Here is a 24,934-nt window from a genome sequence, read left to right as displayed (position 1 = left end):
ACCCGACAGCAGGACGGGATTAAATGAAATCGTTTCACGTAAAGCTTTCGGTTCGTATCGATGCGTCTTGAAGGGCGCGGAACAGAGGATTTGCTGACCCAGTGTGTGTGTGTGTGTGTGTGTGTGTGTGTGTGTGTGTGTGCGTGCGTGGGTGTGTGTGCGCGCGCGCGTACGGTTGCACTATCAAAAGAAAGCATGATTCATGACAGACAGCACCTGCATGAATCTGTAAATTATTATAATGGAATATGTTGCTGCATTTGAAAAATGGAAGGTTCAGGCTTTATTTGAATAAACGTTGAGATATGCATAAAATAACTATTTTGACTGATATCCAACTAGACACAATGCAGCCGATGGTTTGATATTGTTGTCTGAAACGACTCACAAAAATCTAGATGTATATTAGAAGTTGAAATAACAGGAAGGACAGAAACTGCAGAAAAAGGTCTCGGTGAAAGTGCAGAAAGGCCCTAAATCGGGGGTGTGTAGCTCCTCTGGTGATCCGTCAGGGGAACACAGCAGATGAAACCAGTTTGAACCTTTACGCTCCGACAGCTGCAGTTTGTCGGTCATCTGAAAACTGCTACTATCACACCAAGTGCGAAAGTTTCCAACTGAACATTTATGTCAGCGTTGTCCAAGACACACACCACCCCTCGCCTCGTTCACTTCCCCGTGCATTTGTGCGGCCGCGCACGGCGCAGACGGACCTCCGCGCCCCCGCAGAGGAATGTTGGCCGCCTCCGCGGCTCCGCGGCCCGGAAGAGGAGAGAAGCGAGCCGCGGCGCGGCTGCACAGCTGATATAAATCAGAGGCTCCCATCACTGCTCCCAGTTTCCTCCCCTCCGACCCACCGTGTTTTTGAAACGGACGGAGGATTCCTGGGCTTAATTAATTTAGAATGTGCAAATAAAGCAAGGACAGTGAACTCCCTATCATCTCTGGAAACACAATATTAACTTTGGAAGATCTTCGCGCGGCTGAATCACTGATACTGAGGAACACCTGCTGCACACACACACGCACGCACAATTTGGAAAATCATATTGAAAGGTACACTTTAATTACCCTAAAAGGCCAATCAAAGGCCTGTGTATTTTAAGCAGCATGTGGCTGCTGAATTCAGCTCCACACACACAATACTATTAGGGTCATTCTGCACATTAATAAAGGCTGGGCGAGAGAGGGCAATAAAAATCTTAATAGTGAGACGGACCAGAAGAAAATAAAACTCACAATAATACAATACATTCAGATCTTATGATTTTTTAATTAAGAGGTTTCATTTATCTGTTTTTTATTGTGTTATGTCTATATTTGTTTTGTCCCTGCTTTTTGGTACATTTATGATAATAGACCCAATGTTTTGATGATTTATTTCTTCTCCATCAACACCTCTTCATGGCTGCATGTTTCTGTTCTGTTCTGACCTTCAGTGGAGGCCTGAAATCATTCCTAAATCCAACTCAAACAATGTGTTCAAGCCCATTTATTAAAGTTATGAACAGACCTTAACTTAACTGTCATTATCCGCCTGCTGCAATTGTTCAGACCCAACAAAACAGCCAAGGACGTTTAACACACACACACACACACACACACACACACACACACACACACCACACACACACACACACACCACACACACACACACACCACACACACACACACACACCACACACACACACACAACACACACACACACACACACACACACACACACACACAAATTAGGCTTAATTTGAGGCTCCAGGGTTTCAGCCATTAAAATCCAAAAACAAATGCTGACTTTTTAGATCCATTTTCAATGGTTTATACTTCAGCATGCACGGGTCTGGTGTGGCATGCTTAAGAAGGAGCAAAGACACAGTTAACTTCAAAACAAAGGTGAAAATGAAACCCTGCTGGTCTGATCTTTTCCTGCATGACAGCATGTTTTCCAAGCGTAGGGCGAAACCTCGCGATAAAGCTGGAGGTTTACTATCCAGAGTGAAATGTGATCACGTTGAGGTCGTGGGGCCAAACTTTTTAAGACTAATGTTTATTTAGAGAAGTGAGCGCTGTCTATGGGACTCCCTGTTCACCCAGAATGCTGCACTAATGTCTTTACCAGGCCTCACAGACCACCAGCAGCACTGCGTGCCGCTCCCTGCAGCATCATCTGGCCTTTTTTAAAAAGGACACTAACTACAACCCAACATTAAAACCAGGCTGAGCATCCTCTAGCATGCAAAGTTGACTCTAAAGCTGGAGTTTAAAACATAGAGTTTTGGAAGAAATTCATTTGATTTAATGAGATTATAAAGGGGTTTTGATAAGCTATTCAGAACATTTTCCCTCTATTTCACAGTAATATTCTTCCTGTTCTTTTTGATAATATAAATACAAACAAGAATGTAAATTTATCAAATGACTATCTATTAAACACATTCATGAAATATGATTAAACCAGTTTGATTGATGAGTTAGAAAATGTGCATATGTTCACACTTTTCCCCAGAGCTCTGAAAGCAGCAGCGTGTTTTCTCGCAGTTTATAAAATTGAATTAGTTATGGTGGGGGAATCTGACCTCCTGCTAGACCTGCATATCTTTCCTCAGATTTTAGTGTTCCTTGTTTGTGTATGCGCGTGTGTTTTCTCAGCTGTGTCTGTCATTAGCCATCATGTCCATGCTGTCATTTCTTTCTTTACCATCTCTTCTATCTCAGCCCTTCATCCTACGCAGCTTCACACCGGGACTCCCCCCACTCCCCTTCCCAAACCTACACTTTCTGCTCTTCTGGACAGAGGTCGTGCTCCCCCCCAGCCCCCAGTGTTAATCTGAGACCCAACCTGGACAAGGAGAAGCAAAATTAGAGGAAGTTCCATGGAAGAAAATGGTACTTAAAAAGGGCAGATTGCAACTTTCTTCATTGATACGTTGAAATTTTTAAGAAGAATATTTCATATAACTAAACTCTTATTTCGGGGTTCATGTGTTAAAATACCCATAGTTTCGACATTCAAACACAATAAAATGCGCAAAACCATAATCATTGTTATACAGCTCAGTACCGTCTAAGTGATACTGAGCCCAAATTTGGTTAGTGCTGGAGAACAGAGGTCCTCAGTCTCCAGAGATGGACGGGTGTTTCTGGCAAGTTGTTAAGCAAAAGTGCCTGCACAATTGCATACAATATAGCTCCATATGATTCTTCAGGGCACAAGAGCCCTGGGAAGCCACAACAGCAGTTATAGAGTCAGCAGCCTGTAAGCAGCCACTTCATTGGAGAGGCAGAGTGTACAGAAAGAGTCAAGAGACAGGCAGGAAAAAAGAGGAGCTGTAGAGATGCGGCAAAAGTTTCGATTCATTGTCGCACTGCAGCCGATGAGCAAATTATTTGGATTGAGAGAGAGAGGCATCTGTGGCTTTGTGCTTCAGTGTAATTTCTACAGGCCTAATTAGGTTATTGATGCAGGAGTGAGGTGTGTTTTAACATCTGTGAGTACATCTGCGGCTGTAGGCGAGTGCAGACGAGCAGAAAGAGACCTAAGTTCAAAGGCAAAGCGAATGAAAAGGCCAGAGATGATAAGGCCACTTTGAGCCTCCATATGGAGGAACAATGTCACACATAAAGAAAGGACAGCAGAGCAGACTCCACGGTGAGAGGCCAGGGTGAAGCTGACTGTGTGAGTGTGTCTGTGTGCATTTATGCAGGGGGCTGATGTTGTTTAGGAGTTGTGGAGTAGTTTGAAAGGGTTAGAGGGGCTGCTGGAACCCAAAGGGGTGAGCAGATGGGTAAGTAGAGAAAGTAAGGTTAAGTGGCAGTGACATAGCAGATCTTAGCAGATCAAAAGTAAGAGACTGTGTGTGTGTGTGTGTGTGTGTGTGCATATAAAAACTTAAAATAGACAGTAAGTCAGTGTGTTTTTTCTACCTTCTGTGGGACTTTCCACTACTTTTTACCCATAATTTATTATGAATGAGTAACTCAACAATACGTACAACCCTGCTGAGGGATATGTAACCTCTTTTATGTCATTTCCTCAAGTATTCCACTTGGCAGCCTCTTAAAGAGAAAGCATCTTTAAGTTCTATAAAGAGTTAGGATTTTGGATTTTTGTTTTATTGCTGCCATGATTTAAAAGTGAAAGCATTGACCCTGAATTGACAAAAATGCTGAAAGCTCATTTTAAAGTGTGAATTTTCTGGTATTAATATTGAGCACTTAAGCTGAAGAAGAAAAATTGAACCAAGCAGAGCAGAGTGGGGACCAGAGGGCACACAAGGCTCAAAGACTGAATGGCCAATCAATGTAACTCTCTTTCTCTCTCTCTTTGTATGTGTGGTTGTGTGTGTGTATGAGAGAAAGAGAAAGAGAGAGAAAGAGAAAGAGAGAGAGAGAGCGAGCGCTTTAATAGTTGAACAGTAAAGTTCCTCCAGTTCATCCAGTTTCAAGCCATGTTAGCCAGTGCCAGCATGACTCTGGTGGATAAGCAGCATCCTGGCTGTGTTGGACTTGTCCACCATGTCCTGTGTAATCAGTGATTAATTGTCATTAATGCCTTTTAAGCCTTGCTACTCATGACACAAAGCTCTATTAACCCTTTTGTTGTGTCTTATAGCTGGGGCTCCAGGGGAATACTGCCAGAAAGTGAAGATGAGAAAAGGCATCTGAGGTCCAAGATGAATCTTGATGAGGCCAAGTTTGACCCACAACATCTCCTCGCACTGCCAGGTCTTCCCAGCGCTGAACACTAAATTACATGTTCAAGCGAGAGCTTCAGAATTTAATAAAATGCTTAAAATCAGTTTTGTGGAAGGTATATAGCTGCTGTTGAGGGGATGATAAAGACTTTTTCCAGTGAAAAAGAAATCAAATAAATGGTAGCAGTGATTTAATTTTGCCTTGAACTGGACAGTGTGACTTTGACCCTACTAAGAAAATAACTTAACCCAACTGACTAAAGTTTCCCAGATTCTTGTCGGAGCTCTTGCCATGCATGGGTCACAGAAAGGAAGCAACATTTCCCATGAGGCTGCCCTTTTAAATAGTGACCCTCATCATTAATAACAACAAATGAATTCAGTGTCAGATGTGAGCGCAGACTTGTTGCAGTAATGTAGACCAACTGGACACTGAGAGGCTAAATATCAGCTCACTGATGGGTTTGTTGTGTACTTTAAAAAAAACCTTCTTGAAAGAAGTTAAAGAGGCCATATTTCCTCTCTTTCTTCTTCTTTTGAAAGTTTTGGACCAAATTCTACTGTTGTTATAGAAAGGTTTTTATTTTTAAATTTACAACTGATTTTTATCCTGCTGTTGTATTTATTTAAGAAAAACAAAAAATAGCTTAAAGCTTAAAAAAAGCTTTAAAAAAATCACCACTCAGTATAATACTTATATATTGTTACTTATATATATGTTACATACACATATCACATCATAGGAACTAAACCTTATTTCAACATACTTTATAACTTTGGAGTCTTGTTGGGCTGAAGTTATTTATATCGAGTCGTCTGACAGAGTGGACAGCGGACACATGGGGAGGGTTCAATGCAATTCTTTCAGCTGGGAATTTGTTTGGGATTTGCTCAACCTACAGCTCATTTTCAGTGACCTTACAGTATGTTAATGAGATTAACGTCTACACTCTGGCTCCAGGACACTTTGATTGCTGCCTTCCCTGCTAGAGTCACTGATGCTGAGTAAGGTTCTCTTCAAATGATACAGCTGTAGGTCATTTTAGCTGTTTTAGATATAAATCTAAGTTTAAATGAAGCCATAACTAGAGCCTGTCTATCTCAGTATTAAGGTCTAAAAGATGGCTGTGCTGACATGTTACTACAGGTACATGGTGGCACCAGTTTGTTAAATTGCAATACATTTTATATTTTTGTCAAGTAGCAGACACTTTTGTCCAAAGCAACATGTGTATTAATGTAACACTAGTATCATTAAAATCTGTATAAGTGGCGTTATTGTTATTTTTATTATTGGTGTTCTTTAATGCGTGAATTCCTGATAGAACACCACAGCAATGACAGAAACACTTGGACTGACTGTATATAATATGGCCTTAAATAGTTTCATAGACCTGCCGTTTAAGTCAAAATGACCCCTGTGAAAATGGCCCTATTGGGCCCTTAAAAACACAGAGCAGCAGGACAGATTTCATGTGTGTTTGGACTATATATGGTCCATGGCTTACCAGATACTTGAGGAATATAACAACATGGTTAAAGCTGGCAGGTTTTTCACCCAGCTGGTGTTGAGGAGTTTAGTCCAACATGGTAAATGGGGACGAGGGGGGACATCTTTCATCAATGAAAGAGATGAGGTGTCTTCTCTCATTTTGGGGACTGGCGAGCTCAGGCAGGCTGTCTGGGTGGCGGGCCTGTCACGGGTCTGTTGGTGCACTGTTACACACCATTGTGGCACCGTGGGACGGATGAGAGATGGTTACAGGATAAATAAGGGTTGCATGGGAAAAGGAAAGAGGAAGAAAATATAGGGGGGAGGAGTAAAGATTTTGAACATTTTTAAATTATAGTTGACGGTTTGTGTGTTGTCACTTTTTGGTGCCTTTAGACATTTATTAAATCTTATGATTAGCTCTCAGTGGGGAAGTTGCCTAGTTTGGTCCCTGTCAAGGTTTTACCTTCTTTCAAGTCCACCTACCATCAAACATGAGAAGGTAGAAACCAATATTCACAAGTAATATCTAATCTATAAGCCTCCCTTGTTGCTGCATCCATCCTCTCTTCCTTACTGCTCGTAAATTACGGTAATCCACCCAGGGATATAACGGCTGATGTACAACGGGTAATGGTCCTCTTCCTGCGTGCACCCCAGCTTTCCTCTTTGGTGGGTTCACTTGGTGGCTCCTCCTGTCTTAATTCAATTCTACATGCTTTTCTTGGCTTGACACACTAACATCTTCACTCAGCAATTTTTCTTTCTGCCTCTCCCTTTTTCCTCTGGTTGCCTTGCTTACTAAATCCTCCACTTTTTCTTTTAGCAGTTAACCTCACTTTTAGTCCATTCTTGAACTCCCAACATTCTCTGCCTTTCTTCTCTCCCCCTTTTCTGCGTCTCTTGCTCCCAGTTGCTATGTTTTTAGTGCTGCCTCTGATTTGCGACCGCTGGATATACCCTTTCTTGCTCTCCCTCTCGGGCCATCTGAATCCCTCGGAGAGAGTCAGTCACTGTGGCTGAGAGGGGTCATGCCTGGGTGAGAGATATCACTTCCCTGAATCCTCCTAGCTTTCTTTTCTCTATACCTCCTTCAACTCTGTCACTTTTAGATCTTTCTATACTTTCCAGTGTTACTTTTTCCTTATCAGGAATATCCAATTCCAAGTTCAACTTTAAGAATTAAAATTTACACTGACATGTGTTTGTCCAGAGGTGCAATGATGTCGGAGTAATTCTATATGAAGTTTGCATGCTCTTTCCCTTATGTCTATTTTTCCCCCCCTACAGTCTAAAGACTGGAGATGCTTATGCTATGCTAATGCAAGCCAGTATATTGAACAAAGATCTCCAATGTGGGGTATGTGGTCCAGATTACAGTTACAGTGTTACTTTAGTGGAGAAGCAGAAGATGATTCGCTGTGATTCAGCCAGTGTGTGTTACTCTACACATACGATACAGAGCCATCCCAAAACCCTGGATCACACCGATAAATTATCCTGTTACTCCTTTAATGCTTTGCAGTTTTATTGCGAGTGTCTGGTTCAGGGTGTAATCCAATCTCTAACAAATGTCGCTTACTGATTTATATTTTTGGTATCATGTAATAACCACACATTAAGATTATTTTACGTTTAATGCTACTGCTGTGATTTTTGTGGGCAGAGCTTGCGGCAGAAGCAGTCAGTAAACATGCCAAACAATTAGATGGAAAGTGCTAAAGTGCTACACATTAAGTTAAAGTCTTCCTCACCTTGAATTTTTAAATTTTTGGATCTATAGGTGTGTCTGTGGAATCACCACTGTGAAACAGTTATTAATATCTATGTTGTAAGTTTGAAACTTTGTTCTAATTGACATTAAGCCCTCAACCTTAGCACAGCTGTAAGCAGGTTTTAATGATGGAATGTATAAAAACCTTTCTGAATATATACAGTTACATTGTTAGAGAGTACATAGCCCTTCAAAAGTTCAAATATAGTTTGGGTTATAGGGGGACACATCATAGCATCATAACACATGTATTTTTCATCAAATGGGTATATCAACAGTCGACCGACTCAGTAGCTTCTGCCCTTCATATGACTATAAAACTGGTTGGATTCACAACAAACCAGATCATTTAGTTCTTCTTGCACACTTGATCTTTGAAGATTAAAATCCTTAAGTGCCATTGTCATGTTTAAATAGCTTTACAGTGGATGCGTAGGCATACATTTTTCTTAGGCCCAAGAGTGGGCACATAGGGCTTAATAAGGGTAGTTAGATGGATGGATGGATGGATGGATGGATGCATGGATGGATGGATGGATGGATGGATGGATGGGTGGATGGATGGATGGATGGGTGGGTGTAATGATTGCAAGAATATAATGGCACATCATCATGAAGAAACCAAGTGTCTTTGTAAGACATTTTTGCATCATAACTGGAGGATAATATCATCCTTATTATACACAGATTCAGAGAACGAGCCATAAAAAGCAACTGGGAAAAAGTCAAAAAAGAGGAAAATCACAGAAAAGAAAAAAAAGAGATATTCAACATTTTGTGTTCTTGTTTGGTGGAGCAATGGAGGGGATCGTCTTCCCCTTTCAGCCCACCCCTGGCTTCAGCCAGAAGCCTTAGGGGGGTCCCTGGGTTCCTGAGGAAAACATCACGGCCCCCTTCACCCCTGAACCCAGAGCTGGGCTGTTTACCTTGGCCTGGCCGCCTGACAGCTTTACTGATGTTACATACAGGCACACAGGGACCCTGACTCAGAGAATGGGGCAGGAGAACAGGGAGAGGACGAGAAGGCAGGGTAGGAGAAGGAGGAGGAGGAGGAGAAAGACAGAAAAGTAGGGGAAAGGAGGAGTGAGGAGTACAGAGGATGGAGTGGAAGAAAAAATGGCACAAGCTGAGGTGAAAAAGTAAGCATTCAGGGCACATATAGGAGGAGTATAGGATATAGGAGGAGTGAGGCAAGAGGTGTGAGGTAGTGGGAGTGTTGTCTTACTCTGATCTTAATCACCACAATCTGATCCACTGGGCTAGATCTCCAGAGAACAAAACCATTCAGAGGGCACACTGAGTACACACTGTCAAGAAATATTGCCGGCCAAACGTCAGTAGAAACACAGGCGTTCGTTTTCATCAGCTTTCCAAGGAGATGGCGATGTATATACAGCAATATTTTGGTTTTGGGATCGTTGGTCAGTGCAGTGGGTGAGATTTGAAAAGCAAATGTAAAACGGAGGCTCAATATTTTCACAGGAGTCAATGTTACTCATTAAAAGTGTGGTGCAGAAATGAATACACACTTTCCATACTGTTCACGGGGAGAGATCGTGGTGTGGGGAGGGGGCTACCGCCACTCACTACACAAATGTTGACGCAGGTTTACCCTATCTATTCAAAATAAATGGACATTATCAGAAAGGAAACAAAGCTTTATATCATGGAAACTCCCGTGTCCATCTGCCTGAAAGCTCATGAATTATGAGTTAGGGAGTTTTATTGTGAAACAGGGAGCAGAATTTGGTAGAGATTCAGTACAAATATCCCAGACAGCCAATTTCATCACACTGAATGTCAGAATAAATAAAATAATTCGAAAAGATGAAAATGTTTTGTGCTAGGTGGTGATTTTAAGTTTTCTTTTCTTTTCTTTAACATCATTCATCATTTTGCTGAAAACTTCCTCTTGCACTTTTTTTCTGTTTGTGGACTTTTGTTTGTCTTTTTATGAGGCACAATGCAGGGTTGGGCTGGGCCACAGGGGTTTCAGCAATGGGGTGGGAGGTCTGTTTTTTGCAGCTCTGAGCTCTAAGTCTTGTTTGTCTGTCTTGAGCAGCTGGACAAGCTGTAATAATATAAACGGGCCTTTGAACAGTCTGCTGTGTTGTGCCGCTCTGGCTTGGGTTACATCCCACACATGCACACTTTCTCGCTCAGAAATGCACGCATACTGTCAGGGCACGGTGGCCACACTGCTCGCACACAAGTCCCTACCAAAAATCATGCGTTCACACGCTCACAGCGGCAGGTGGATGGCCACACACGCAACGCTGCACTGGCGATCAGAGCGGCATCAAGCTGCGGGGATCTGTGCTTAACTATGATTGATCACCTCTATCTCCGCTGTCGCTCCTCCCGTCGGCCTGTTTGTCTGTCTCCTCTGTTTGTTTATTTGTGTGGACAGACTGTTGGGCTGCTTGTGTTTGTTCTCAACTCATCATTTGTCACACTAAATCATTAGCTAGGACACACACATACACAGAACACTGGATCATTTCCATCCCTCTCAGACTGATTTAGCTTTACACAAACACCCCGGCGCTGTCACACTCACGTACTGGTGGAAGCCGCAGCTCACACAGAGGGGCAGGGGGAGTAAAATGGGGACCATTTGATTGCCAGCCCTCCCCACTGCACTGACGGATGACTTCCTAAGTCATTATGTAATGAAGTACGGGACTTCACCTGGCCTGGCCTGGACAGTGGCCTCTGTACACATGGCAGGATATGACAGCATTGGGAATTGGCCAGAATGTTGATGGGCCTCTACACTCTGGACCCACATCTGGGTTGCAGGGAAGATGGTTTCTGTGGTGTCTGTTTACGCTGCACAAAAATACACATTTCATTTGATGTGCAAAACCGCAGAGATTGATGGGTCTTTGTTGCAGTGTTTGGAAAATGAATGAAAGTAAAACTTGGGTTGTTGTAATGAGGCTAATGCACAGCAGTAATGCAGAAGGTTCCCACAAGAACAATGATCTCTTAAGGTGTTTCTAAAAACTCTAAAAATATATTTCCCAAACTGAAGACATGCAAACAGTACAAACTACTTCACTGCTCATAGCTGGGATGGAGATGAGCTAATTTTAAAACCAGGTTCCTCAGCCCGAATGAATGTGGAGAGTTACTGCCCCAAGTGGAGGAGTTCAAGTATCTCGAGATGTTGTTCAAATTAATGACAGATTGGGGCAGAATCTGCAGTACTGGGGACACTGAGCTGGTCCATTGTGGTAAAGAGAAATGAGCCGGCAGACCAGTACCTGTCAGTCCATGTTCCAAGCCTCACCTATGGTCATGAGCTTTGGATAAGGCTGAAAGGACAAGAATGCAAAGTCTGGGAATGCCTTGGGATTCCCCCAGAGGAGCTGGTGGAAATGTCCGTGGCCTTCCGACTGAGGATGTCACCCCTGCGACAGACAAGCACTCGGAAGATGAAGGCAAAAGCACAATGCTGGACGCTCTTGTTCATGTGGCAAACATCCAGCCAACACATTAACCCTAACTGCCAATGCACTTTCCTAGAGTGAAAAAGTTTGTCTTTTTGATATCAAATGGTTAAAACAACACAGAACACTTCACAAAACAGTCTTCTCTTATATTTACCGTTATGGCCATCTTTTCATTCAAACAAGATATTATGACCTCAGTAGACCACACAAGATGATGATGTTTTAGTAATTACATATGTGATTTGTTACTTTTTGATCATAGCAAAGTACAATTACGTGAAATTACATGGCTCCACATAGCCACTGTTTCCTGACCAGAGTGTCTGGGCAACACAGAAAAGCAATTTTAACTACTATTTTTATTTTGACAGTAAATAGACCTTGTTCACAGTAGACACTGTGATTTTGCCCGACAGCCAAAGGATTTGTTTTATGATCTCACTGGATGGCATTGCAATGGCATGCTATTGTGTTGCGGCATGCTTGTCATTTCAAACCTTCAGAGCTTGAAATATCAGATGAGATGAGTGGCTGAGATAAAATCTGTTGTTCACCACCCGACCCTACCTCTCATTGGCACATTATTTATTATTTGATGACAGTGACACTGAAAACAAGGCCGGAAACCCTCTGTTGACACAATCGTGCCCTGTCTTTAGGCGCAATTCAAAATAGTGCAAATCACCAGTGTAAATCTGTCCTTCAGAGCAATTAAAAATGCTCTGTACCTTCAGGACACGTGAGCGGAACCTGTGTGTGGATGCATCAGCAAAGTCTTTAACATGTTTTACAAATGTTTGATAAAGTAAAAATAGCATTTGGAACATGATTTAGAAGCAATTAATTTTAATAGTCTCTTGGCCTTGTAGGAGAATGAGATCGTGCCAGTGGAAAGAGAACTGAGCATTAACTCAGGATGTGATCTGCCTGGGTTATACAGAGGGGAACATCTGGTCACAAAGTGTGCACAGATAGAGTTAACCATCCCTGACAGAAACAGACAGATGGATACTTTACACAGTTTTTTCTTCCTCTGTTGATAGGCCATCAAACAGTTGAGACTCTTTGGGATGCTACTCTTGCCAAATCCCTCAAGATTCAACATTAGAACATTGTGCAAGCAAAGCACATTCATCTTCAAAACTGTTCTACCAAATCATCACTAGATCTGTGTTCCACCACAAGTGTTCTTGCTATAGTACCCTTGGTACTGCGTGCAGTCATGCCTAAAGCCATGATGTGTTGGTGTTTCCACTGCACCAGGGCTGTCATGGTAGGAAGATCTTCAGTACACAGGAGATACAGCATTTATATGTTCCTTAAATGTGCTAATGAAGTTTCAGGACTGTCAGATTAGCCCTGTAGAATATTTCATCAGTTTTTTGAAGGCGGCATTGATAACTGTAACCGTCCACTCCTTTTATGTTCACATATTTTGAATAGAAAAATAACTGTCATAGCATGTAGTCATGTGACTCAGTCAGTCAGTTGATGCTGCTTCTTATTTGTTTATTTACCTTAAATTATCTGCTGCTGTATATTTAATTTAATATATGGCTTTTTAGCATTAAGGATTTTGTCAGGTGACTTTAAGCTCAAGTCTGAAACTAAAAAGACAAACAATGATTACATGGTTTGACCCCAGGACTTGCTGTCCTCTAGTTCAGACCTTCAGGTTCTGGATTGAGGTTTGCAAACTGTTTCTTAGTTACAGCCACACTTGACCACTTTATTTTACAAATGTCCTCCCTCCAACACAGAATTCTCCACATAAGTGAGCACTCTGTGTTCTGAGTGGGCTTTCCCCCGTTGCTTTGAACTAAATAGGCAGCTTCTTTTAGCAGAAGTCCACTGAGGGGGTTCGCGGGAGTGACACACGTCATTTTTTTCCTGTCCTGCTTGCAAATGTCAAGTCTTTGCTTTCACATGCTGGGATTTGTTGCTGTGCTTGCCTCAAAACGCTTCACAAAGTCCTCACTGGGTGAAGAAGAGGACGAGTAACTGTGGAGGGAAAGGAGGAGGTGACAACAATGTTTGGACTACACATGCATGAATGGTCCATTAGTGGTACTGAACTATGCACCACTGAGCCAGCAGAAACAACTACTGTATGTTTTTACAATGACTAGCACCTAGAAGTCACTTGTTTTCAATGATGACGTCATTTCTTAGCTTTTACTATAAGTTCGTAATTCTTTTCAGACCTAAGGTCAAGTTCTAACATTTTAAAGTACTTATGTACATACAATTTGTTTTTAGGAACAATAAATGGCTACTGAAGAAGAACCAGGAGAAAATAAATAAGTAATTTTAAAAAACAACAACAAAAGGGCATGAAAAGACCATGTGAAAAATAAATAACAGACAAATGAAAAATTGAAGCCCAGCTGTCCAGTGGGGCCAGTTAGACTGAGTGGAAAAGGTAACTGGGATGGGCTATCAGGAGTGGCACATCTGCAGAATTCATTAGTTAGTGTGTGCATGTGGCATGAGGATGTGTTTTTTCTGCCAGCCCTGGCTCGGGTCTGCGCGGCAAAACTAGGATCAGGTTTCCTCAGAGTGCAGCGGGGGGCAGTCTCCAGTTGACGTGTGATGATTTAGTCAGGTGTGAGCGTGCACTTTCCAATTTGGAGCGAAATAAATTACAAGTGATTTTTTATGAGACCTCTGTCCCGGGCTGTCTCAAGACTTTCCCTCCCACCCTGCTGTGCACTGTCAGTCCAACTGATGTGTTTATAAAGAGCGCCACATACACACACACACACACACACACACACACACACACACACAAGCACACACAGACACACACAGACGCACACACACACACACACACACACACACACACACAGACACACACAGACGCACACACACACACACACACACACACACACACACACTCACACACAGTAGTGTTTGGTTGCTAATGGTAAAGGATGCAAAATGACTGATAATGGTTTTCTGAAATAAAGGAGAGATCCCATTCCTTATACCGAGCTGACCTCTGACCTCGGTCTGCTCCCTCTGCTACTGCCCCCACATGCCTGCGCCTGCCATCACTGAAAAACTGTCTGACATTATCTGGGCATTCTGGATTTTCCTGCCTGATCTGTTCTTGCTAACTAAACACACTGGCCTTTTAATTAATTCTACATTTTGATTCAATATCCAAATGTTCACAATATATATATAATCTGTTAGTTCTCATCAAGTGCCTTGACTAATTCATTGTGCTACATACCATGTAATACTATAGATTTTAAGAACATCATGTATTTGACTCCACATTGAAGTTTCATGGGTGAGGCGATCACCTCAGATTATCAGGTGGTTCTTTCTTTAAAAGTAATGTTTTAGACATTTAAAATTAGTCCTATGCCTTTGTGAAGTATTGTCACAAGTCAGTAGTTTTTATAAGAAAAGCATTTAACAACTGGAAACTTACAAAGGAACTTTGAACAGCGTGGGCACACCGCTGCTGCCATGACCAGGTAAAAGTCAGCCTGAATTTGCCCAACCCTCCTACATGAACGACAGAGACTGGGAACTTTTCACTGAAGGGGTCAAAGTCTCCTTCCTTTACGAGTTGTTACAACATGAATGGGACCACTGAGAGAGTAAAGGAGAGAGGGAGAGACTGAGAAAGAGAGATGGGAGCACATGGAGGACGAAGGGAGGGAGGGAAGGAAGTGTATGGTGTACATTTTCTCAACTATAGCGCCCCTGAGTGAGGTGAGAGGTGGGGGCCAGGGGGCACAGGCTGGGTGGTCAGTCTGATCGGCGAACGTTGCACGTGTTTATGTGTGTTTCCAATGACTGCATGCACGTCAGAAAGCGAAAGGAGTTACATTTGAGGACGGGGATACTCGTGTCCATTTAGCCCGGTTATCCTTCTTTTCTCATCACTTGTTTTAATAATGTTTTCTTTTCCGCAAAATACTTGCACACGCACATTCTCCAAGGTTTTGCTCTTTATGGGCTGCTGAATGGGGTGTAGATCGAAATGACTACTCTCCTCGAGTAGCTGCGCCGGTCCTAAAACAACACACTGGATTTAGCCAATATGTCTCATTCCCTTCAACCATAAAATATCCAGGCTTAATAAAAAAAGACATCAGACATTGAAAGCTGGAGTGTTTCATTTCATGCAAGCTCTCGCAAAGAAAAACACAGCGTTTGGCTTTTGGACGTACGACGGTGCATTTAAATCAAGTGGGAAATCTGCTGATTTGTTACTGCTGGAAGATGACAAGATTGATGGGACCCAAGTGCTCAACAAATCTATCTATCTATCTATCTATCTATCTATCTATCTATCTATCTATCTATCTATCTATATCTATCTATCTATCTATCTATCTATCTATCTATCTATCTATCTATCTATCTATCTATCTATCTATCTATCTATCAGCTGTCTATGCTCTACATCTCATTTAGCCTGGAAATGGTTTTGGCTCCCCTTTATGAGTTCTAATAACTAACGATCCCAGACCTGGAATTCTACACCACTCATATATTAAACATTTCAGTACTCACGCCACACTAAGCTAACTGGCTTTTATTGTAATGTAACAGAGACATTAGTCTTCTGCATTTTATATAATTTCTGATACACACTATTTGATGTGTTACACTCATTGTTCATATAGAACTAGACAATCAAGGCCACTGGTTGTCAGAACAGGCTCCAGTGTTGTTGCTCTTGAGTCTTTGTATCAACAACAGCTAGAGTCGTCATCAGATGCTGCTAAATCTGAACAGCCTTGGATCTTATTCCCTCTTAATACACCACCATCTTCTTTCCCCCAACAACACTAAACAAACTCATATGTTTTTTCTCCTTCAGAGTTTCTTATGGAGATACTTTCCTTGCTGCCCAACTGTGTTCTTTGGTTGCTGCTAACACCCCAGGACTTTGATCTTCTTTTTTCTTCTCGTGCCGTCTCTCTGGTGAGTGCCGTCTCTTCAACGCACACATGGTAAATAGGCCTCTATAGGTCATACACAGACTAAAATGAAGCTTTGTACATTTATGAGCCTTTCATCCAGAGGGTTCATGTGTGACAGAATGTTTTGGTGTGCAGGGGGAAATCCAAACCAGCCAGGGCTAAGGGAATGGATCAGCAAGATCAAGTGATGTGGGCCGAGAACATTCATTTCAGATGGCCCAGGCCGTGACAGAATTATCCACCACCGAGCGCTGGTGTCATGTTCACAGGTTCCATGTGTTGTAAAGTTAAAGTGATTCTGGCACGGGGCTGACGCCGGCTCCTGTTCCGACGATGAACCCCGGCCCGTCTTTTGCGTGGAGGAACCATACAAATCCAGGCGAGAGGAGCCAAAAGTGTTGACAATGCTGAGGGAAGAAATCTAACCCAAGTTTGACACTGAATACTCAGTCCGCCACTTCATGCCCTTCACAAATAGCAGGCCCCTGCCCCCCCCCCACCCCCTCCATAGCTGTCTGTATTCTGCTTCTACTCTCTTCACTCTTTTCCAGTTTTTCTAAACACCCTGTTACATCAAATTAAAAGCCAAAATTCAGTTTCACTTGAATGACGCGGAATTTTCCTCTGCGTCATTTACGTTCTGTTTTTGTTTTCAGCCCACTCACGTCCGCTGCCTGAGTCCTCTCCTGTTGTACTGTTTGTTGTGACTGCGTTTCACACGACACCAAACCTGTCGCATGTCATAAACCTGCACAGTGGCTACACGCGTCCCATCAAAATAAACAGTTGCCGCGTAACATTTTCACTTGACAGAAACTTGCTTGCAAGCCGTGCCAAGCGTCTCTGGGTTGCCCGCTGTGTGTCTTAAAGGTCACACTGATGCGACAGATTGTTCGGTAACTCACAGCTCTTTGGTGTGTTACTGAACTCCTCTGGGATGCAGGAACAGCCCCCAGGGCAGCCATCGAAGACAGTGCACCCCAACCAGCTGCAGTGGGCGCTGTTTTGTCTCCTACCTCTGGGATTTGCACATTCATGCAGCTTTATTAACTCCAATGGTGATGGTGATGCTGACGATGATGATGATGATGCAGAAAAGGTGGCAAGGCTTTATGTTTACTGGCATTATAAAAAGGTGATAAGCTGCAGCCAGACATGTGATGTTGCTCCGCGGTAGCTGCAGATTGCCGTTGTTCACAGATTCGAACCTGATAAGGTTACAGTTAGATGAGGACTAGAGAGGGAGTAATAAATAAAGAGTTGAGTTCGAGGTAAAGAAAACAGGAGTGAGCACAGAATAGGGGGGGAGGGGGGGAGGGGGTGATATATGAGTTTTAGGAGGAAGTCCGAACGGAAAAGGATTGTTTTTATTTTTCTGGCAGGTATCTGATTTATTCCGCCATGGCGATATTAGCAATGCTGTTTTTCCCACTCTGCAAAAGGTCCTCTTTCCCCTCACGTGATGCTGCAGACTGTTATATTTCCTGACGTAGCCAAACAATGCGACACAAACACTTCAGCGCCTCCATAATGTGGCCGTACCGTCATGCTTTAGCACACAAGTGGATGAAACATTGGTCATTAATTCACACCAGCTCTCTGAAATCCATAACTGCTCAGCTAAACCCTGATGTCCTCTATCAACCTGCTCCGCTTTCCCTGACGCCCAGGCCTGTATATCAGTGAGCTGATGAATACTTCAGAGTGACAAAAAGATGCACAAAAAAAATAAAAAATCGGGTATTTATTGTTGCGATTGCCAGTGACGATGGTTTCATCTTTGTCTGACCAACTTATAAGGTCAAAAGCTTCCTGTTTACAGCTTGAGAAAGAAAAATTAATGCAAATGACAGATCTGGACATTAGTGCTTCTGTAAACCTCTTAGGAATCAGACCTCTGACCACAGCCTAATTTGTACATGAGACGCTTTTGAAAGCGAGGCTCCAGATCACCCATTGAGCTCAAGTTTGTGTTTTTGCACAAACATAACAGCACAGCAGCATAAAATAATCCCCGAGATGACTCTTCGCTCATCTAATCGTCTCCACTACTGCCTAATGAGACGTCTCCTCATGTCTGAGGCTCTGGTTTGATTAGCTAATGAGGCAGTGTCGCACGTGCACTTATGGTTAATGGTTTGTGTCATGCATAAACATTTAGAGGCAGCTGAGGAAATTCTATATGTACTTTCCTTTTTTTTTTTTTTAAAGGCAATTATCTGATAAATTTGTGCATAAATAAGTATAATGGAATGTGACGGTTATTGTTCCGTTTGAATCCAGTTTGTCATATTAAGCTACACTCTAATGAAAAGAATATGGGCTGTATTTACTCTGTCAGGCGTGAGTGACAAAGAAATCGCACGGCTGCAGCAGTGGGGTCATTCCACTCTGCGGCGTGTTTTTGAAAGCCATGATTATCTGTGATAGGAGGCTTTTTCTTCTCCCTATCACAGTGTTAATCTCAGCTTGAGAGCAGGTCAAGTTCTTTGTTCGACAGTCTTCATTTACAGCCGATTCGGTGCCTGTGCTTGTCAGTACCTGTCAGTCAGGTCTCTGTTACACATGCCTGCAGGACAGAAAAGAAAAGGGATCGGAGACGGAAAGGTGAAAACAATAGCTCAGTCTCTGTGCACACGACCTGGCTGTCTTAGCTCAAAGACATCCACTGGGAAGCGATAGTGTCCCTGTATGAGTCCTGCTCCGGCTTTTTTCCTGTTCAAAGGGAATTTTTCCCTCAGCATGTTTGCTTGATTGTGGAGCAGAATCTGGGTTTCTGGCCAGAGACAATTGAAATAAATAAAGTTGCATTGAAAGCATCTGATTAATGGAAGGGTGGCAACTGAGATCCATCATGCCCTGGATAGGGAATCAGAAATTCCATGGATTGGTGGATATTTTTGTTTGTCACCATAGATTTATTTCATATTAACACATGAATATATATATATATATATATATATATATACAGTATATTCATGTATATATATATAGTGCCTCCTTCCTTCAGACTTGGGTCCTCTACCAGAGGCCTGGGAGTCTGAGGGTTCTGTGCCCTAGTGTCCCAGTCACTACTAGGACCACAGTTGCCTTCATACCCCATTCTCTCTGGAAGTCCCACAGGATCTTGGCCTGCTTGTTCTCCAGCACTTTCAGGGGTGTCTCCCACCTGGTCCCTGGGACCTCCAGTCCATACTCAGTGCAGATGTTCCTGTACACTATGCCAGCCACCTGGTTATGCCGCTCTATGTATGCCTTGCCTGCCAACTTGTTGCACCCTGCTGTGATATGCTGGACTGTTTCAGAGGCGTCTCCACACAGCCTACACCTGGGTCTTGTCTGGTATGGTAGACCCTGGCCTCTATTGCTCTGGTCTTCAGGGCCTGTTCTTGTGTAGTCATCACTAGTGCCTCTGTGCTGTCTTTCAGTCCGGCCTTTTCCAGCCACTGGTAGGTGTTCTCGATATCAGCCACTTCCTCAATTTGTCGGTGCCATATCCGCAATATATATATATATATATATATATATGGCACTGACAAATTGAGGTCAAAATGAATAATGACTTTCACATTTAAAAAACTCAATAACATAGGAAAGGACTGAAAATTTTCTCATTTGTAAATGTGAACCCACGATTAGATAGTATTAAATATTTGTGTCATTTAAAAATAACATTTAAATCCTCTGGAGTAGTTGAAGATTTCAACATTTAGGAATTATTAATAATTTATTCATGTCTACGAAATCTCCAGTTTTAACGGGATTGAACTGGTTAAAGAGAAAATTTTAGTTGTTTAGTTTAGTATTGAGTCACATGCTATCGGTATGTCCCAACATTATCACCGCGCATCAAATATGATTGGAGAGATATTTTTACGGGTTTGTTGATTGGTTATGATAGACAAACAGCGTCTCATAAACCGAGAGGAAATGGACAAACCCTTGATAAGTGGGTCAGTGTTTTGGGATCATATGTGTAATTTATCCTGACAACAACAAAGCACTGAGATTAATGGGATCATTCAGATTTGTTCTTGTAACTCTGTCATCAGGATCTTGTGAGAACCATACCATCCAATCAAATGTCCCACTTTAGCTGCATAGATGTGGCGGTGAAGGTTTCTCACGTACTGTAACTGCAATTATTGCGGAACATCACTTCCTCCTGCTGATATTGTCCTACTACAGTGTGGGATCTGAATCCCTGAATTTGTTATTCCACACTCAAGGTGCAGAACATTTTATGTATTTCTTTCTTTATTTTTTGCTGCCATCTAGAACCAAGTTTGCGACTGAAGTTCAAAACAAATCTTGTGGTTCAGTTAAAAGCGCAGTTGCAACGCAGCCGAGCGACATAAAAGACAACCAAAACATCTCTGCTGCTTCTTTTATCAAAGCCTTTGTTAAAAGGAAAAAAACATATCTTTTCTGCTCGTTGAGCAACAGAAAAACACACAAGCACAGAAGAAAGCTAAAAAATATTAATAGGACGTTTTCAGACCATAGACCGACTGAGTGCTTTGTAAACATTATAAGACCAGTTGTGATCATTTACCTCTTTACACACACACACACACAACACACACACACACAACACACACACACACACACACACACACACGAGGGAAAAGAAGAGGATTTGCCACAGGAACAGACTGGGTTTTACTGCTCGGACTGGAATAAAACATAAAGGCTTTCTGGGCCACAGTGCAGGTGGAAAGACAAATATTATTTTTTACGAGCCAAGAGAAGTGCAGGGATTGGCCATATGAAGGGCCTTAATGACTGAATGGCTGAAGTATTAAAACTTGCTTTTACCGTAGCGGCGTGACCTGGATGAGGGAGTGGCAAAACGAGAGGGACGAGAGCTCTTCTATCTGTGAGCAAACACGCCTTCAGCTGCTGCTCACTACGTATTTATTTTGGAGCGATAACTTGTTTATTGGTCACCTATAATTGAGGAGTGTATGGTGGCCTCACCTTGAGTTCAATGGTGCATACCAGACAATCATCTTGCCGTTATAATACTCACTGGCCATCTGCTCATGAGTGTCACCGTCATCAGCCCAAAAAGGGCCTTTGCATCAGGTCATGGTGCTTGTCAGCATTTCAGGAAGGACTCAGATTCCACCAGGCTGCTCTCAGGGGTTGATAGAGGGACGGGTGGCAGGAAAGAAGGGGACAGATGCGCCTGCAGGCATGTCAGATATGCCAGAACTGTGACATGTATGCTTACACACAGATCTAAGAATGCACTTAATAAACATGCATGAGCACAATCTGATGTCCACTTTCTCTCTTACTCTCTCACTTGCACACAAACACATGTGAGCAACCGATGCCTACCTATCTCAACTACTGCCGCAGATGATTGTGACACATTTATACACCAGCATTGCAGATACAGATGTCACTATTTTGCTTTCCCGTGTCTCTAAATGACACCAATTAAATTAAAGGAATTTTCTCACACGTGTTTCTGACATTTGAATGAATAAATTCAAAGGTCTTTGTTTAATATGCACCAGATTTCAGTGTTTGCAGGATGCTATTATTTTCTCCCCATTTGCATTTACATCTCAACGAGTGTGTTTGTGAGAGTGAGTGTGTGTGTTGTTCTCCTTTTCCAGCTGCAGCTCTCATGCTGGGGCCTCCTCCTGGTAGCCATTATGGGTGTGTTTGTGTGTGTATATGTGTGTGTGTCTGGGTGGTCTAGGCCCGTCTCGCTCCTTTTAATGGTTTTATACTGGTTTGCCCTGGCAGTGCCTCAGGGCAGGCGATAGTTAGGTAGTTGGGGGTGTAGGGGTGTGAGGTAGGGTGGCAGCAGTTTTGGTGAGTGTGTACGGCTCCATTGAGAGGAGCAGATGACAGGCCTAATAAAGCCTCACAAGGTTTAGGACCATCGCTCTTAGCACTTCCTCTGCCGCTGCCCTTTCAGCTCCCTCCTGCCCCCTTGGTCTGCCACCATACCCCCTGTGGGCACATGTGGTCTGACCCTAATAGGACCCAGCTGGACTCCCACCTTCCCTGTTGTACAGGCCGCACCTCCACAGTCCTCTCTGAATTTCAATGTTCAGCGCCAGATGACACTGCTGCAGGCAGGAAACCCACTCTGGGGGGCGATGTGTGCAGTATCTTTTTGTCATCATTTCAGCCCCTCCATACTTGTCCCTGTCATTCTCACTTTATCACCTCCTCTTGTCAAAACGTGTGATGTGTTTGATGTGGTTAAAGCAGGACTCGGTGGGAACAGTGAGACTGAAAGAGCAGGAGAGATGAAGCTGTCTTGTCACAGATCCTCATGATGCGTGGGATCTCTTACTCCCCAGGCCCACCGCAGCTACTTATTCACACGTCAGACTCCTCATGCTGCTCTAATACGTGGTCTTCTGTGGTGAGTTAGTGTGGGGAAACATTTGTTCTCCAGACATGCTCTGCTTCATCTCCCTGTAGTCACAGCCTCGGCATGTAAACAGGGTGATGCCAATTGCCTGTCCCCGAGTTTTTATGGTACTCAGGAAGAGCAAACAAACAAATCGGGGGAACTTTACACAGCAGCCTGTGAAACATTCTCACAGCGCTCACGGCGACAAGTGTAACCAAGTCCCTTCAGCCGTAATTCAAGCACGTACACATGGAAACATGCCGACATGAAAGCAAATGCGTGCAATTTCACACACATGCCATAGATGGGGTTCTCTGTTGCACATGTGACACGAGTGCCGAGTCTCTTGTCGTATATCACATCATTTCTGTGGTACTATCAAAGTGGCCGCGACCCCCTTTGGTTTGGTTTTTAAAGATTGTTTGGAACAGTAAATATTTAAAACTTCATGAAGACCAAAAACCGTAACAACTGGTTCGATTTTTTTTTTGCGGCTGGGAAACTCTTATGAAAAACCAAAAATGTCCTCCTTGCAGCTGAACAGTACGTGCCAAAAGTAAGGGATATTATCACAGTTGAGAGAGACAGGCCTCAGTTTATGTTCACCATAACCTCTTATCATTCTCAGACCGTAACTAGCTTTTCACGCTGAATGGTTCGGGTCCTGCTGTGTGGTCCCTCTTCCAGTTCCTTGCAGTTGGTGTCATAGCGGTCTTCTTCCATGTCAAAAATGAGAGGGTTGTTGGGAGCGGTGACACCGGGTTTGTCTCCTCAGTTCATTATCTCCGACCAGATCCGTCCCTGTGATCACAGCAGGAGTCAGGACAGGGATGTCATCCTTCCGCTCCATCTTTCAAAGCGACAATCTGTGGTTGCCCTTGTGTATCCGTGCACACATTGCGCAGTTACACTGCAGTTGCACTATTGTCATAGTATCAGGTGTGTCATTTAAGGGAACAGGAGAACACCCACTTGGTGGCACTGGTAAATAAGCTTAAAACATTGCAAAAAGGAATATGATTGCAATATATGCACCTGTCCTGACTTGTTAGATATGTAAAGTTTAATTGCTTTACTGTATTTTATCATGCCATACAAAAATAATTGAATTTTAAATAAGTTCATTTGTATGAAATTTTGAATCCTACTTTTTTCTTTTAATACGATTTCAGTGCAGGAACGTTTCAAACCATAATTCCCCCTTTCCCTTTGGATCTTATGCTCACTTCATCAAAACAAAATCAAGTGTTTGTGAGGATGTTCCAATGGTGCTCTGAAACGCAGAAGAAAGGCTTGTTTGGTTTTGGGTGAGTTTAGATCGGGGATCATCATTCTGCAGTACCCTTTCCTTTCAGTTTTCACAGCCACTCTGAGGTGGCTTTCTTGTGGGATTGAAACCATGACTCATGCCTCCATGCCGCATATCTCCATGTATCCCCATAGTGTTGAGTAAAGGGCCCCCAGTGTGTTTATGTGCGGCAGACGCCCAGGCTAAACAGGAAGAGACAGGAGACTCTCGCTGGGGATTGAGAATGGAGACTAACACCAGCGTGCTCTCTCTATGAGGATCAGGTTTGTCTGATTACTTCAAATATCACTGCAGGCCAAACCCGTGTAAGTGACCGCATAGGCCAGGACAATGTGGGTGGCAGAGCTACCTGCCATGACGGTGCCGTCTACATACATCCTCATGCGTCTGCATTATGCATGTGTTTGAATCTGCTGTGTGGCAACGAGTGCTCTGTTCAACCAAACGTGACAACCCATGCAGAGTGCAGACGCTACAATGTCCATGCAGAGCTGCTCAGACAGAAAAATAAATACGGCAAGAAGGGGAAAGGGCGTCTGTTGGCGGTCAGGGGAGCTGCAGAGAGGAGATGCGAGACAGGTAAACCATCCTGTTTCAGAAACCTGAACACACCCTTGTTAAGGACTAGTAACGTGTTTGTATGAGGGAGCAATAACACAGTTCCAAGACTTGGCTTTCTGCATAAACAAAGGTCAGCGCAACCTTACACACCACTCGGATGATGTCAGATTAATTAGCGCTAAATGTGAGTTTGGGGCTGTGTGTAAACACGGCTATGTGTGTTTAATATTATGAATAAGATGTCTGGAATTGTTTTTGCTTAGTAAGAGTAACAATCAGCGGAAGGTAGTGTCTGAAGTAGAGTGGAAGCACATT

General features: G+C 43.1%; 2 long non-coding RNA genes across 3 annotated transcripts in view; both read left to right on the top strand.

Moving 5' to 3' along the window:
• LOC130528912 (uncharacterized) overlaps positions 1–24,934 on the top strand; it is a 60,230-nt gene that overhangs the window by 4,339 nt on the left and 30,957 nt on the right. Inside the window, exon 2 of one of the 2 annotated variants that reach the window (XR_008951435.1) lies at positions 4,610–4,722. This is a non-coding gene — a long non-coding RNA (uncharacterized LOC130528912). Of the gene's footprint in view, positions 1–4,609; positions 5,966–24,934 lie in introns of those variants that run through there. The other variant, XR_008951436.1, reaches the window with a different exon arrangement.
• LOC130528911 (uncharacterized) lies at positions 6,783–17,161 on the top strand. The gene is made up of 3 exons (XR_008951434.1): positions 6,783–7,222; positions 16,262–16,365; positions 16,500–17,161. It is a non-coding gene; the product is annotated as an uncharacterized LOC130528911 (long non-coding RNA).

Source organism: Takifugu flavidus, chromosome 7 (genome assembly GCF_003711565.1).
Source record: "Takifugu flavidus isolate HTHZ2018 chromosome 7, ASM371156v2, whole genome shotgun sequence".
NCBI lineage: Eukaryota > Metazoa > Chordata > Actinopteri > Tetraodontiformes > Tetraodontidae > Takifugu > Takifugu flavidus.
This window is presented reverse-complemented; position numbering and strand designations above follow the sequence as displayed.